Source organism: Beta vulgaris, chromosome 5, assembly GCF_026745355.1.
Source record: "Beta vulgaris subsp. vulgaris cultivar EL10 chromosome 5, EL10.2, whole genome shotgun sequence".
NCBI classification, from domain to species: Eukaryota; Viridiplantae; Streptophyta; class Magnoliopsida; order Caryophyllales; family Amaranthaceae; genus Beta; species Beta vulgaris.
In genome coordinates, this window is record NC_079206.1 from 45953716 (window position 1) to 45965924 (window position 12209).

The 12209-nt window shown below is 35.2% G+C and overlaps 1 long non-coding RNA gene across 1 annotated transcript; it reads right to left on the reverse strand.

Annotated features, from left to right (window-relative positions):
- Positions 1-8048: 8048 nt before the first annotated feature.
- On the reverse strand, positions 8049-10644 carry LOC125494072 (uncharacterized). Its single transcript, XR_007270475.2, has 2 exons — positions 10401-10644; positions 8049-8467 (listed from the first exon to the last, which is right to left on the reverse strand). It is a non-coding gene; the product is annotated as an uncharacterized LOC125494072 (long non-coding RNA).
- Between the last annotated feature and the right edge of the window lie 1565 nt (positions 10645-12209).

Here is a 12209-nt window from a genome sequence, read left to right on the forward strand (position 1 = left end):
TAAATATCTCTAGTTGCATATAAGTAAAAATTATAAAAAGTTGATATTTGAAATCCTTGTATTGAGACAAATTTAACAAGATCCCACTAGACTATGTTTTTCTTATATAATGGTTAGAAAAAACTTGTCAAAGTTGTTTCATGAATAGTGACCAAATGTTAAATGATGCAACAATTTTAAAACGGAGGAAGTATTTAACACTTAATCTACCCTTTTTTACAAATCTCATCAATCCTTTAGTCGGTGACACTTTCAAAAATACTGTCACCCACAGCGATTTCATATTCTCTCCGCTTTCAATCAACATAACTCTTTTGCCTATCCTGAGCAGCTTGAATTTTAGCCTAATTCAACCCTACATTCTTAACAGGCTCCTTAATAAATTTTGTCCCCATTACTATATTTTCACTAAAATCATTCCAACAATTAAGACTTCTACATTTCCTTCCATACAATGCCTCAAAAGGAGCCATATTGATGCTCGCATAATAACTATTGTATAAGAACATTCAATCAAGTCTAAGTGATATTCCCAACTACATTGGACGTTAATTGCGCATGTTCTCAACATATCTTCCATAGTATGGTTGTCCTTTTAGTCTGACCATTGGTTGCATGGTGAAAAGCAATGCTCATTTTCAGCGTTGTCCCAAGATTCAACTCGACCTTTTGGCAAAATTTCGAGAGGAATCTCGAATCACGATCTGAAATAATGTCCGTCGGGACCCCGTGCAATCTCACTACATGCTTGATATATGTCTTTGCAAGTTGCTTCTTTCTCCATGTCTCTTTAATTGGAATGAACACGATGGACTTCGTCAGACGGTCCACAATAACCCAAATAGTGTCATTATCGTTTCTTGTCTTCGGCAAAGCGGTCACAAAATCCATTGATATGGAATCCCAGTTCCATCCAGGAACCTCTAAGGATTGAACCTTCCTCATCGGTCTCTTATGATCATCTTTACTTTCTGATAGGTTAGACACGTTGACACGAGCTCAGCAAGTTCACGCTTCACATTCGGCCACCAATAAATCTCCTTAAGATCCTTATACAACTTGTCATCCATAAGCCTTCTCTTAAGCTCTTCACATTTTTGTGGTACACACCACCTTCCCTTAAACCTCAAGCTTCCATCATCATGAATCTTAAAGTCGACGTCCTTACCTTGCTTCATCTTCTCCTTAATCTTGTCTAGGTGCTTGTCTCCAACTTGATCCTCTTTGATCTTGTCGAAAACTGACAACCCCAATGACAAAGCACTCAATCTTGCCTCGATCTCCCCATGATTTAAAATCTCCAGGATAAGCCTTTGTATATCTCGACACAAATCCTCAGGAACTACCAACACATTCATGCTATGGCTCGACTTCCTACTCAAGGCATCGATAACTACGTTCGCCTTTCCTTCATGATACTGGATATCTAAGTTATAATTCTTGATCAATTCTAATCATCTCCTCTATCTCTCATACTGAGATTTTTATAGGTGAATATATACTTCAAATTCTTATGGTTGGTAAAGATCTTACAGTTTCCCCATATAGGTAATGTCTCCAAATTTTCAAAGCAAACACGATAACAGCCAACTCTAGATCATGGGTAGAATAATTAGCCTCATATGGTTTCAACTGACGCGATGCATACGCGATCACCTTCCCAATCTGCTGCTAAACACGTCCCAAACCATTCTTTGAAGCATCACTATACACCTCAAACCAGGCACGGTTAAAACAGGTGCAAAGGTTTAACGCTCCTTTAAAAGCCAAAAAGCTTCTTAGCACTTCTCAGTCTACTCAAATTTCGGCTCTTTCTTCATCAAATTGGCCATTGACCTTGTTATATTCGAGAAATCTCTCACAAATCTCCAATAATAGCCAGCTAATCCCAGAAAATTCTAAAATATGATACATTATTCGAAGTAGGCCACTCACTAACAACTTTTATTTTTGCAGGATCCACAGAGACTCCTTCTTTAGACACATAATGACCCAAAAACGCTACTTTCTCCAAACGAAACTCACACTTAGAGAACTTGGCATACAATTGATTCTTCCTAAGTGTCTCCAATATTATCCTCAGGTGTTCATCATAATCTTCTTCACTCTTTGAATAAACCAAGATGTCATCAATGAATAACACAACGAACTTATCTAAGAACTCATGAAATATACTATTTATTAGATCCATAAATATAGCGGGAGCATTGGTCAATCCAAACAGCATCATAGTAAACTCATTATGACCATAACACGTCCTAAACACAGTCTTAGGTATATCCTTATCAGCTACCCTCAACTGCTGATACCCCGAACGCAAATCAATCCTTGAAAACATACTCGTCCATTCAACAAATCAAACAAGTCATCTATCCTAGGCAAAGGACACATGTTCTTAATATTCACATTGTTTAACTTCCTATAGTTGATGCACAATTTCATACTCCTATCTTTCTTCTTCACAAACAACACAAGAGCTCCTCAAGGTGATGCACTAGGCCTAGTATCACCCTTATCCAACAACTCTTGCAACTGTGTCTTCAACTCACTCATCTCAGGAGGTACCATTCTATATGGTGCCTTAGAAATAGGTGCAGTGCCAGGAACTAAGTCAATGGTGAATCTACAGCTCTTGCAGGCGGCATACCCCAAAAATATCGCTTGGAAACACATCCATCAACTCGTTCATAATTACTACATCCTTAATCTTTAATCTAACCTATTTACTTACATCTTACAGACTACAGAAAAAAACTCACCAATTATAGTTATCATCCAGGTGGCAGAATATGGCTGGCTTGGCTACCTAGTATGTTTGTGGTAGATATAAGGTGTCAAGGGGATCAGTTTGTGCACTATGAAGTGTTGCATAGGGTTTCAGGGAGATTTTTCTAGTTGATATTGTCTATGGTTCTAATGATAGAGCTGAGAGACAGAGGTTATGGAGTAAGCTCTGCCAAATAGGGAGTCATCTAAAGGGGGCTTGGATAATGATGGGAGACTTTAATAATGTGCTGAATTTGGAGGATAGGATTGGATCAGCAGTAACTCTTGATGAAGTAGGGGAGTTTAGGCAATGTGTGAGGGATTGCAAGATAATGGAGTTTCAGATGTCAGGACCTTTTTTTACTTGGTCTAACAAGCAGGAGGGTGAGCATAGAGTCTTCTCAAAGATTGACAGGGTTTTTGCAAATGATGTATGGATGGATACATTTGTAAATTGTTGTGCTGAGTTGCTTCCAGAGGATATCTCTGACCATTGTCCATGTGTGATTAAATTGGTGAAGTCAGTGGTGACTAAACCTAAGTCTTTTAGGTTCTATAACATGTGGATGGATGCCCCAGATTTTATGAGCAAGGTGCAAGCAACCTGGGGGAGTAATGTAGAGGGTGTAGCTATGTTCAAGGTAGTGTCTAAGCTGAAAAAGTTGAAGCCTGTGCTGAAAGCCTTGAATAAGAGTAAATTTTCAGATATTGAGAATGAAGCTGCTGCAGCTTTAGTGAAACTTGTGGAGGTGCAACAGAGAATACACCAAGATCCTAGAAATCGAGAGCTACACAAAGCTGAAGAGGAGGCTAGGAAGACTTTTGAGTTCCTAAATAAGGCTAAATTAAGCTTCTTGCAACAAAAGGTGAAGAGTGATTGGCTTAAAGGAGGAGATGATAATACATCCTACTTTCATGCGTGTCTGAGGAAGAGAAGGATGCAAAACCATATTAGTAGAATCAAGGATGTTAATGGTGCTTGGCCGGAATCTCCTGAGCAGATAGAGGAGGCTTTTGTTGGGTATTATAAAATATTACTTGGCACAGAAGAAGGTAGGACAACAAAGGTGAGTAGATCAATTGTGAATGAAGGGCCTCTTCTTACTCATGAGCAGCAGGTAGGGTTATGTGAGGTTTTCACTGGGGAGGATGTGAAGAGAGCATTGTTTGATATTGATGACAACAAAGCAGCTGGGCATGATGGGTACTCCAGTGGATTCTTTAAGAAGACATGTGATTACACTGGGCCAGACATTATAGATGCAGTGTTAGATTTTTTTCGAACTGGAAAACTCCTAAAGCAGGTGAATGCTACTAACTTGTGCCTCATCCCTAAATGTGAGCAAGCAGATGATGTCACTAAATATAGACCAATTGCATGTTGCAATGTGCTCTAGAAAATTATTTCTAAAATGATGTGTCAGAGATTGAAAATTGTGTTACCACACATCATTAACCCTGTGCAAAGTGCATTTGTGGAGAAAGGAGTTATTATGCATAACATTTTCTTATGCCAAGATCTGATGAAACAGTACATGAGGAAGAATGGGCCTGCTAGATGTACAATTAAGGTTGATCTTAGGAAAGCCTATGATTCTCTGAATTGGGATTTCCTAAGAGATTTGTTGGTTGCTTTGAATTTCCCAGAGAAATTTGTTCAGTGGGTAATGGTGTGTACTACAACTCCTTGCTTTTTCTTGAGCTTTAATGGTGTCATGTGTGGTTTTTTTAAAGGAAAAAAAAGGGGTTGAGACAAGGAGATCCCATATCTCCTTTATTATTTGTGACTGCTATGGAGTATTTGTCAAGATTACTCAAAAGGATGAGCAACAAAGGTGTGTTTGAATATCATAGTAGATGTGCCCCACTAAAACTTACACACTTAGTATTTGCAGACGACTTGATGATATTTTGTAAAGGGCATGTTAACTCAGTTATGTTATTGCTTATAACTCTGAAAGCATTTCAAGAGGCTTCTGGTCTGGCTGCGAGTAGGGAAAAAAACTGCTGTGTACTTTGGAAATATGTCTGTGGAGGTGCATGAGAGAATTGTGCAAATGTCTGGGTTTCAGAAGGGTGCCTTCCCTTTTAGATATTTAGGGATTCCTATTACATCTAAAAGGATCACTAAGGCTGACAGTGATATGCTGACAGATAGAATGATGAAAAAAAATTCTTTGCTGGAGTTCTCGAAACTTATCCTATGCTAGGGTAGTCCTAGTGAACTCTGTGCTACTGAGCTTACACATATACTGGGCTCAAATTTTTATGATCCCAAAAGGTGTTATGTTGAGGATTACACAAATATGCAGAGATTTTTTGTGGGAAGGAAAAGTAGTTCTTCACAAAATTCCTCCTGTAGCTTGGGTAGATTTGTGCAAACCAAAGAAAAATGGTGGATTGGGCATTAGAGACTGTATTCAATGGAACCTAGCTGCCATGGAGAAGTATGTTTGGCAGGTGTCTCAAAAGGAAGACCTATTGTGGATAAAATGGATTCATTGTGTGTACATCAAACAACAAGATTGGTGGGAGTATTCAACTCCTGCTATGGCTAGTTGGGAGTGGAAAACAATTTGTAAGACAAAGGAGAAGTTCAAGACTGCTTATAACAATAATAAGTGGCTTGATGGTACTGGGGAGTATAACATTAAATATGGTTATAAGTGGTTAATGGGTGATTATCCCAGAGTTAGTTGGCATTTCTAGGTTTGGAACTCATTCAATACTCCAAAGCATTCATTTATAAGGTGGCTTGCTGCTAGGGGCAAACTAAAGACCAAAGATAAACTATTTCAGGCTGGGGTATGTAGTGATCAGGACTGTTTGCTTTGTAATCAGGGAAGTGATTCTTGTCCTCACATCTTCTTTTGCTGTCAGTACAGCAATAAGGTCTGTAAGAAGATCTTGGAGTGGTTGGGAGTTTCTTCACACAACCAGGAGAGTTTGTATGCGAATTGGAAAAAATGGGGCAGGAAGTACAACAGTCAAATTAAAAAGAAGTTCTGCTATGCTACGTTGGCTGCTACAGTTTACTATATATGGTATGCCAAAAATACTGCTCATTGGAATGCTCTGGTTATTCATCCAGACCAGCTTGTCAGATTAGTGAAAAATGAAGTCAACAGTTGAGTTAGAATCCTGAGCAAGGAAAAATGGAAGGCTGATGAAAAGGAATGGGTACAGGCTAGGAGAAACATAATGTAATGTAGCTGTTGTGCAGTGTTTTGGGGTGTTTCTGTTGCTTTGTAGTTGTTTTGCTTGTTGTTTTTTGCTGATGTTTTGACTGTAATTTGGTGGTGCTTGATTGCGTTTTTTGGTAATAAAATTTCTTACCTTTTACCAAAAAAAAAAACTCACATCCTTTCTTCATCAACTTTTTCACTTGAATTGCATAAACGACTCCAAAGTTCTTAGGCTTCCCAAAGCATATACGAAGTTAACTTCCCCAAAGGGGTTCTGAACACTATCTTTTGAGCTTCACAGTCTATTTTGGCCTTATAGAGACCTAACCAATTCATCCCAAGAATAACATTTAAGTTTCCCATATTGAACTCTATCAAATTAGAAGGACATACACAATCTCCTATCTTCAGAGGCAAATCTTTAAACAACTTGGTAAACCTTATGACTTCTCCAGTAGGTATACTAATAGGCAAGTCAATTACTTCAAAATCTACCAACCCCAGACTTTTAATATAATAACGGATGACGAAATAAACGAATAAGTCACCCAAAATCAAATAATGGTTTCACGAGAACGGAGTTAATAGAGAAAGTACCAGAAACCACGTCGACAGATTGTTCAGCTTCATTGCGACTCATCACGAACCGTTTACCCTTTGCCTTATTCTGGTTGTTGTTGCTCTCACTAGCAGGCTCAATTTAGCTTCCTTGGTTGTTTTGTGACCCTATCGCATTCGAACCTTGATTTCCTGATTGGTTGAACCCATACCTTCTCTGATTACCACTCCCATTACCATTTTGTTATTTCCTTTGCTTGGTGAAGCATTCATACTCCTCATGCCCCTTCTTGACAATAGTTACAGGTTATTAAATCTTCCTTAAATTACAATCTCTAACAGGGTGGTTCTTGTTGCACTTCTTACACCGATACGTCCTTTCGGACTGACTCTTATTGTTATGGCCCTGACCATTTCCCCCTTGGAAAATCCCATTCCCATTTTTAAACTGTTTAAAGTTCTTTTGATTTCCTCCAACATTGAAATCTTTTCCATTCTCACCCACTACATCATTCTTCTTGTCACGCCTCGACTGAAGACCATAAATATGGGCGGCTCTTCCATACACAATATCTAGGGATGCAAAAGTATCAACACCTAACCCTAGTTGGATTCCCGCAGTCAAACCTTTCTCAAATATTTGAGCCTTTAGCTCTTCAGTGGCTACTACCTGGTACAAACCTAGACAATGTTATGAACTTACTATAATACTCAGAGATAGTCATGCCCCCATCCTAAGGTTTATGTATTCCTGAGCGTTTTATTTTCTCATAAATGCAGGGTAAAATTTTCCTCCTAAAGTGGAAATAAAGGAATCTCAATCAAACCCTTCAACAACACTAAGTCTAGCCCTATTCTATTTTCCACCATATAATGAGCCTCATCTTTCAGATAAAGTACAGCTTGACCAACTTTTCATTCCGGCCCTCGGGACAATTCAAAGCCCCAAAAATCTTTTCAAACTCCCTAATATAACTCTCTAAGAAGGTAGGGTCAGCTTACCCCTTAAAGTATGACGCCTTAATTTTAGCTAATCTTTCAAAAATGTCCCTAGTAGGATCAGGACACTTAACTCTTTCTTGAGTTAATTTATCTTCCAATAGACGAATAGTAGAAGCTAAGGCGTTATCGTTGTTAGCCATTCTTCTGCGCGACCTAAAATTTAACATAACTCTACTTTAGGTTTCGATACGCAACTTACTTGCCATTCTCTACGAAGTCAACATTTGATTTGACCATATAAAATCGCATCAACATACAATTCTCATGAAGTTATAATGATACCCCAGTATTAATCATCATCAATTATGTAATCATTCATGAATATCATTCACAAATGATTAACATTCACATCAATAGTATACACATGTGAGGATTAAATGAAAATTCAATCACAACAATAAAATAAAATATTCTCATTCACGTGCCAAAATAAATTCTTGCTCACTCGGATAATTAAATATTTACTTTTATTTCTCAACATTGATATTAATACTTTTTCAAATCCACAATAACTATACTTTTTCCTTAACAAAATAAAGGTACTAAAGAAATAAATTTAAACCATTGCTTGACTGCTTATCCAACAATTATTCTTAAAGCATAAATACATAGTTAAGGAGATACATTATCATTATCATCCTCCAAGTCGTCATCATCCTCTAAGTCATCATCATCCTCATCTGTTAGAGTAAAACCTCGACTCACCAAAAACACTCCTCATTACGGCATAGTAGATATCCTTTCGAGTTTTCCTCCCAGCACAGTCAAACTCCCGAATGACCTTATCATCATTATCCGGACTGCTAACTTTCAACACATTATGCATCTCCAAGTTTAGGTTAGTAAACTATCACAATCATAATCAGATTCTCCATCATTCTCATCATCGCTCAACACAATCGGGTTGGTATAGCTCTCTACTCGAATATCTTCTCTATCAGACATGTCTAGAGATCCTGATGAATACGACATTTAAAAGCAATTGATACTCTCACTTAGCATATGTTCTCAACAATAAACAATAAGTAAGAAGAAACAATAATTTAAAGAGGAATAACATAAAACAGTTAAGCAGGGAAGAAAAATATAAACACACTGAACTAACTATTTAATGCAGACATATAATATTTCTATCCTATATGCCCTTCCTATACTAACCATCTCTCACAAAATTAATAAATTAAACAAAATAAACTAGAAGGGTTAAAATAAATAAATAATAAATAATATATAATTTTTGAAATTATATCAAAGAAACCGAAAAATAAAATTAAAATAACGAAATTCAAAATTTTAGCACCAAATAAATTCGAACAAAATAAATAAATAAATAAAATTTCGGACCCTAAGAAAAATTAATTCGAACCAAAATAATATAAAATATTTAAAATCTTGAAACCTTAAAGTCTTGAAACATATTTCGAAAGGTAATTTAAACACAATAAGTAGGAGCTCGTTCTCTATAAAATTCATTTAAGTAACTAGCTAGGCGCCGAAAAATTTAAACACGAAAGGCCAATAAAAAACCTAAAGCTCTGATAACACTTTGTAGCACCCTGACAATTCTCTATTTTCCAAAATACCTTTTAATATAAAATTTTGAGAATTATCAAAACATTATTGCCCGTATGATAACATATTGACTTATTCAGAATTTTGTAGCGAAAATAATAATAATAAATAACTTTGAAAATAAAACTTAGTCAACAAAAAGTCAAATCAAAGTCAAACCAACATAAAGTCAAAAGTCAACTATGAAAGTAAAAGTCAACTATACTATAATAAAGTCAACATAAGCTCTTCATGACTTCCCGAACCCATGATGCATCATCTTGAAACATGTAATGGACAGATGCTCTATTGATCCCGAGAGACTGCTCACGAAATGAGTAATCACATGATCAATAAGGCATAGTTATGATCAAGACACACACAAATAACGTAATTAGCAAAGATGAATATTGTATAGTAAATAAATATAAACCTAACATGATACTAATAAACATTAAGCAGGGATAAATAAAAGTATAATAGCAAAACATACTACGTTTCTTGAACTATAGACTCCACAACTAATAAGTTAATTAATTGAGATGGAATAAGCAATGGAAAGAGTTGTACAAACTAAACCTAGTCTTCATTTAGAAGATGAAGTACGGGGGAGACTCCTTACTCCCATGACCTACGATATCGAGAAACCTTTTAAATAAAAAATAGGACACGGTGATGATCAATCTGATCCCAAGAAGAGTCATGGGCAACCACCATGTACTCCAACTCATACTAGTCCAACACTTCAGACGTGCACAAGTCTAAAGCTATTGCTATTCACTTTCCACTTTATGTGATCAATAAATTATTTACTTGTATGACTCACAAGTAAGGCAAACAATATAATTATCAAGGATACATAAACTTCCATTTTTATCTTATTATTAGATAAGGACATAATGTGATCATCAACTTAACAACCCAACAATAATTCTAATATTAAATTCCAATACCATTATTTATTTGTTGATCCAACCCAACAAACATCCAATATTTCAGAGGTGAATTAATAACTAACTTACCAAATAAGACCTTCGATCCTCATAAAATAATTAAATAATTCAAAGGGAACAACATGATCCAACACCAACATAATTATTAACCCCTCATGTGAATCAATAAAATAAAATTCTCAAATCTCATATGCTTGCATCAATCATCCATACAAACATAATATAATCGTCATAATCAACATGCTTCACACAATGACATAAAACATGCAAATTCAGTTGAATATAAATCACATATGAACTATAAATAGTTCCCTATACATGATACTACGTAATCTCATCCTTAGTACATGATACTAGTGTAACCCACACATAGGTATGTACGTACCTTGTGTAGACAAAGTTCGAGGTCACTTTGATAAGGTTAAAAGTCGCCAAAGAGAATTCTCCGCCTACCAATAATCAACATAACCACAAATCAATACTTTATAAATTTGCAACAATATTAAAATACTTTAAACCCTCTTTAAAAATATTTCAAAAACCTTTCCCATCATTAAAACTGCAATTACATATACCTCCTAGTATTAGTACTACTATACTAATTTAAAAAATCCTTGATAACTCATACTTTGATCATAAAAACTTCATCATAAGCATACCAATTAAAATTCCAGCAACTTATAATGTATTAAAAACCATTTAAAACATATTTAAACATAACCAAAATAATAAGAGTACTATAATATACTACTATGATTTTCCAATTCATAAAATCCTAATTTTTTTGAGGGGCTCATAAAACCCTAATAATTCATGATTTAATACTTAAAACCTTAATTTAAACATAATAAATAAACCTAAAATTTAATTACTTCATTATATAAATTGCATAATCTTAAATTTATATTTAAATCATCAAACTATAACTTAAATCATGAAAACATTAAAACAATCCAAAAATATAAACTTTGAATTAGATAAAAAAAATAGAGGAGGAAGAATAACCACAAGAAGAAGAGAGGAGGGATGGTGGCAAGGGGCGGCTACCATCGGGTTGCTGCGGCTGTTGGTCAACGGTGGTGGTCCGATTGGCGGCTGCTGTGGAGGAACGAAGAAACCGAGAGAGAGAGGAGAAGAAAAATCGAGAGATAAAGAGGAAAGAAGGAGGAGGAAGGCCGAAAATAGAGGGAGGAGGAAGAGAGAGAAAATAAGTGTGGAGGAAATTGTGAGGGATTTGAGTTTTATATAGTTAACCCTTTTTGGGCTTAGAAAATTGTGTTTGGGTTTAAATAATATTTAATGGTTGGGTAATTTGCATAGTTGGGTTTCTCTATCCCAATATAAAATTCTTTTTACTAAACCCAAAGATGTTTTAAGCTACTTAAATAATTTTTAAAGTATAACTAAACAAAATATTTGATTACTTAAAATCATTAAATAATTCATTTGACTTTCAAATAGACATCCTTTTAAGAAATAAATCATTTACACATTAATATATACATGATATACATTAAAATGCATTTATAAAATTAATTAAATTACGGGGAATTATAATTATCCTTTCGAATATAATCGGATATAAAACTTTTTTCGCTGCTAGAACAAATCGTTAGGCCATCCTTATGAAAAAGGCTACATGTGCACGATCTATACAAGAGATATTGCATTGTGCAATATTTAATCAATTTTTGTAGCTTTGATGAAGGAATCCTTTATTTGATTCAATATCTTACATATGTATATGTTTTTTTTGTAGATTTCTCTTGTAGATGTATGGCATTTTTTTTTGTTAATGTATTAATTTTATCATACAAAACATAGTAATGTAAGAATATTAGTATAACTCTTTGTTGAATAGATGACTTAAGGGAGCTAATCGAGGATTTGCTCGACTTGACTCATCAATATCTAATCAAATATGCTTAACTCATGTTCGTTACTAGTTAAGCTTGCTAGACCTTTGCTCGAATCGTGCTTGATAAGCTACACTTGTAGTTCGGCTTAGCTTGCTCGACTTAATCTCGAATTGCTTGATTCTGATGATCCTGCATGTAAAATCTGCTTTTTATATTGAAACTTTTGATTCTTTTTTTATTTCTAAAAAGTTGATCATTATTACTATTATTTCAGTTTCTACAGTATATGACGTTTTTGTCTAAGGTTTTTCTTCCATTTTAAAATATTCTTTTTG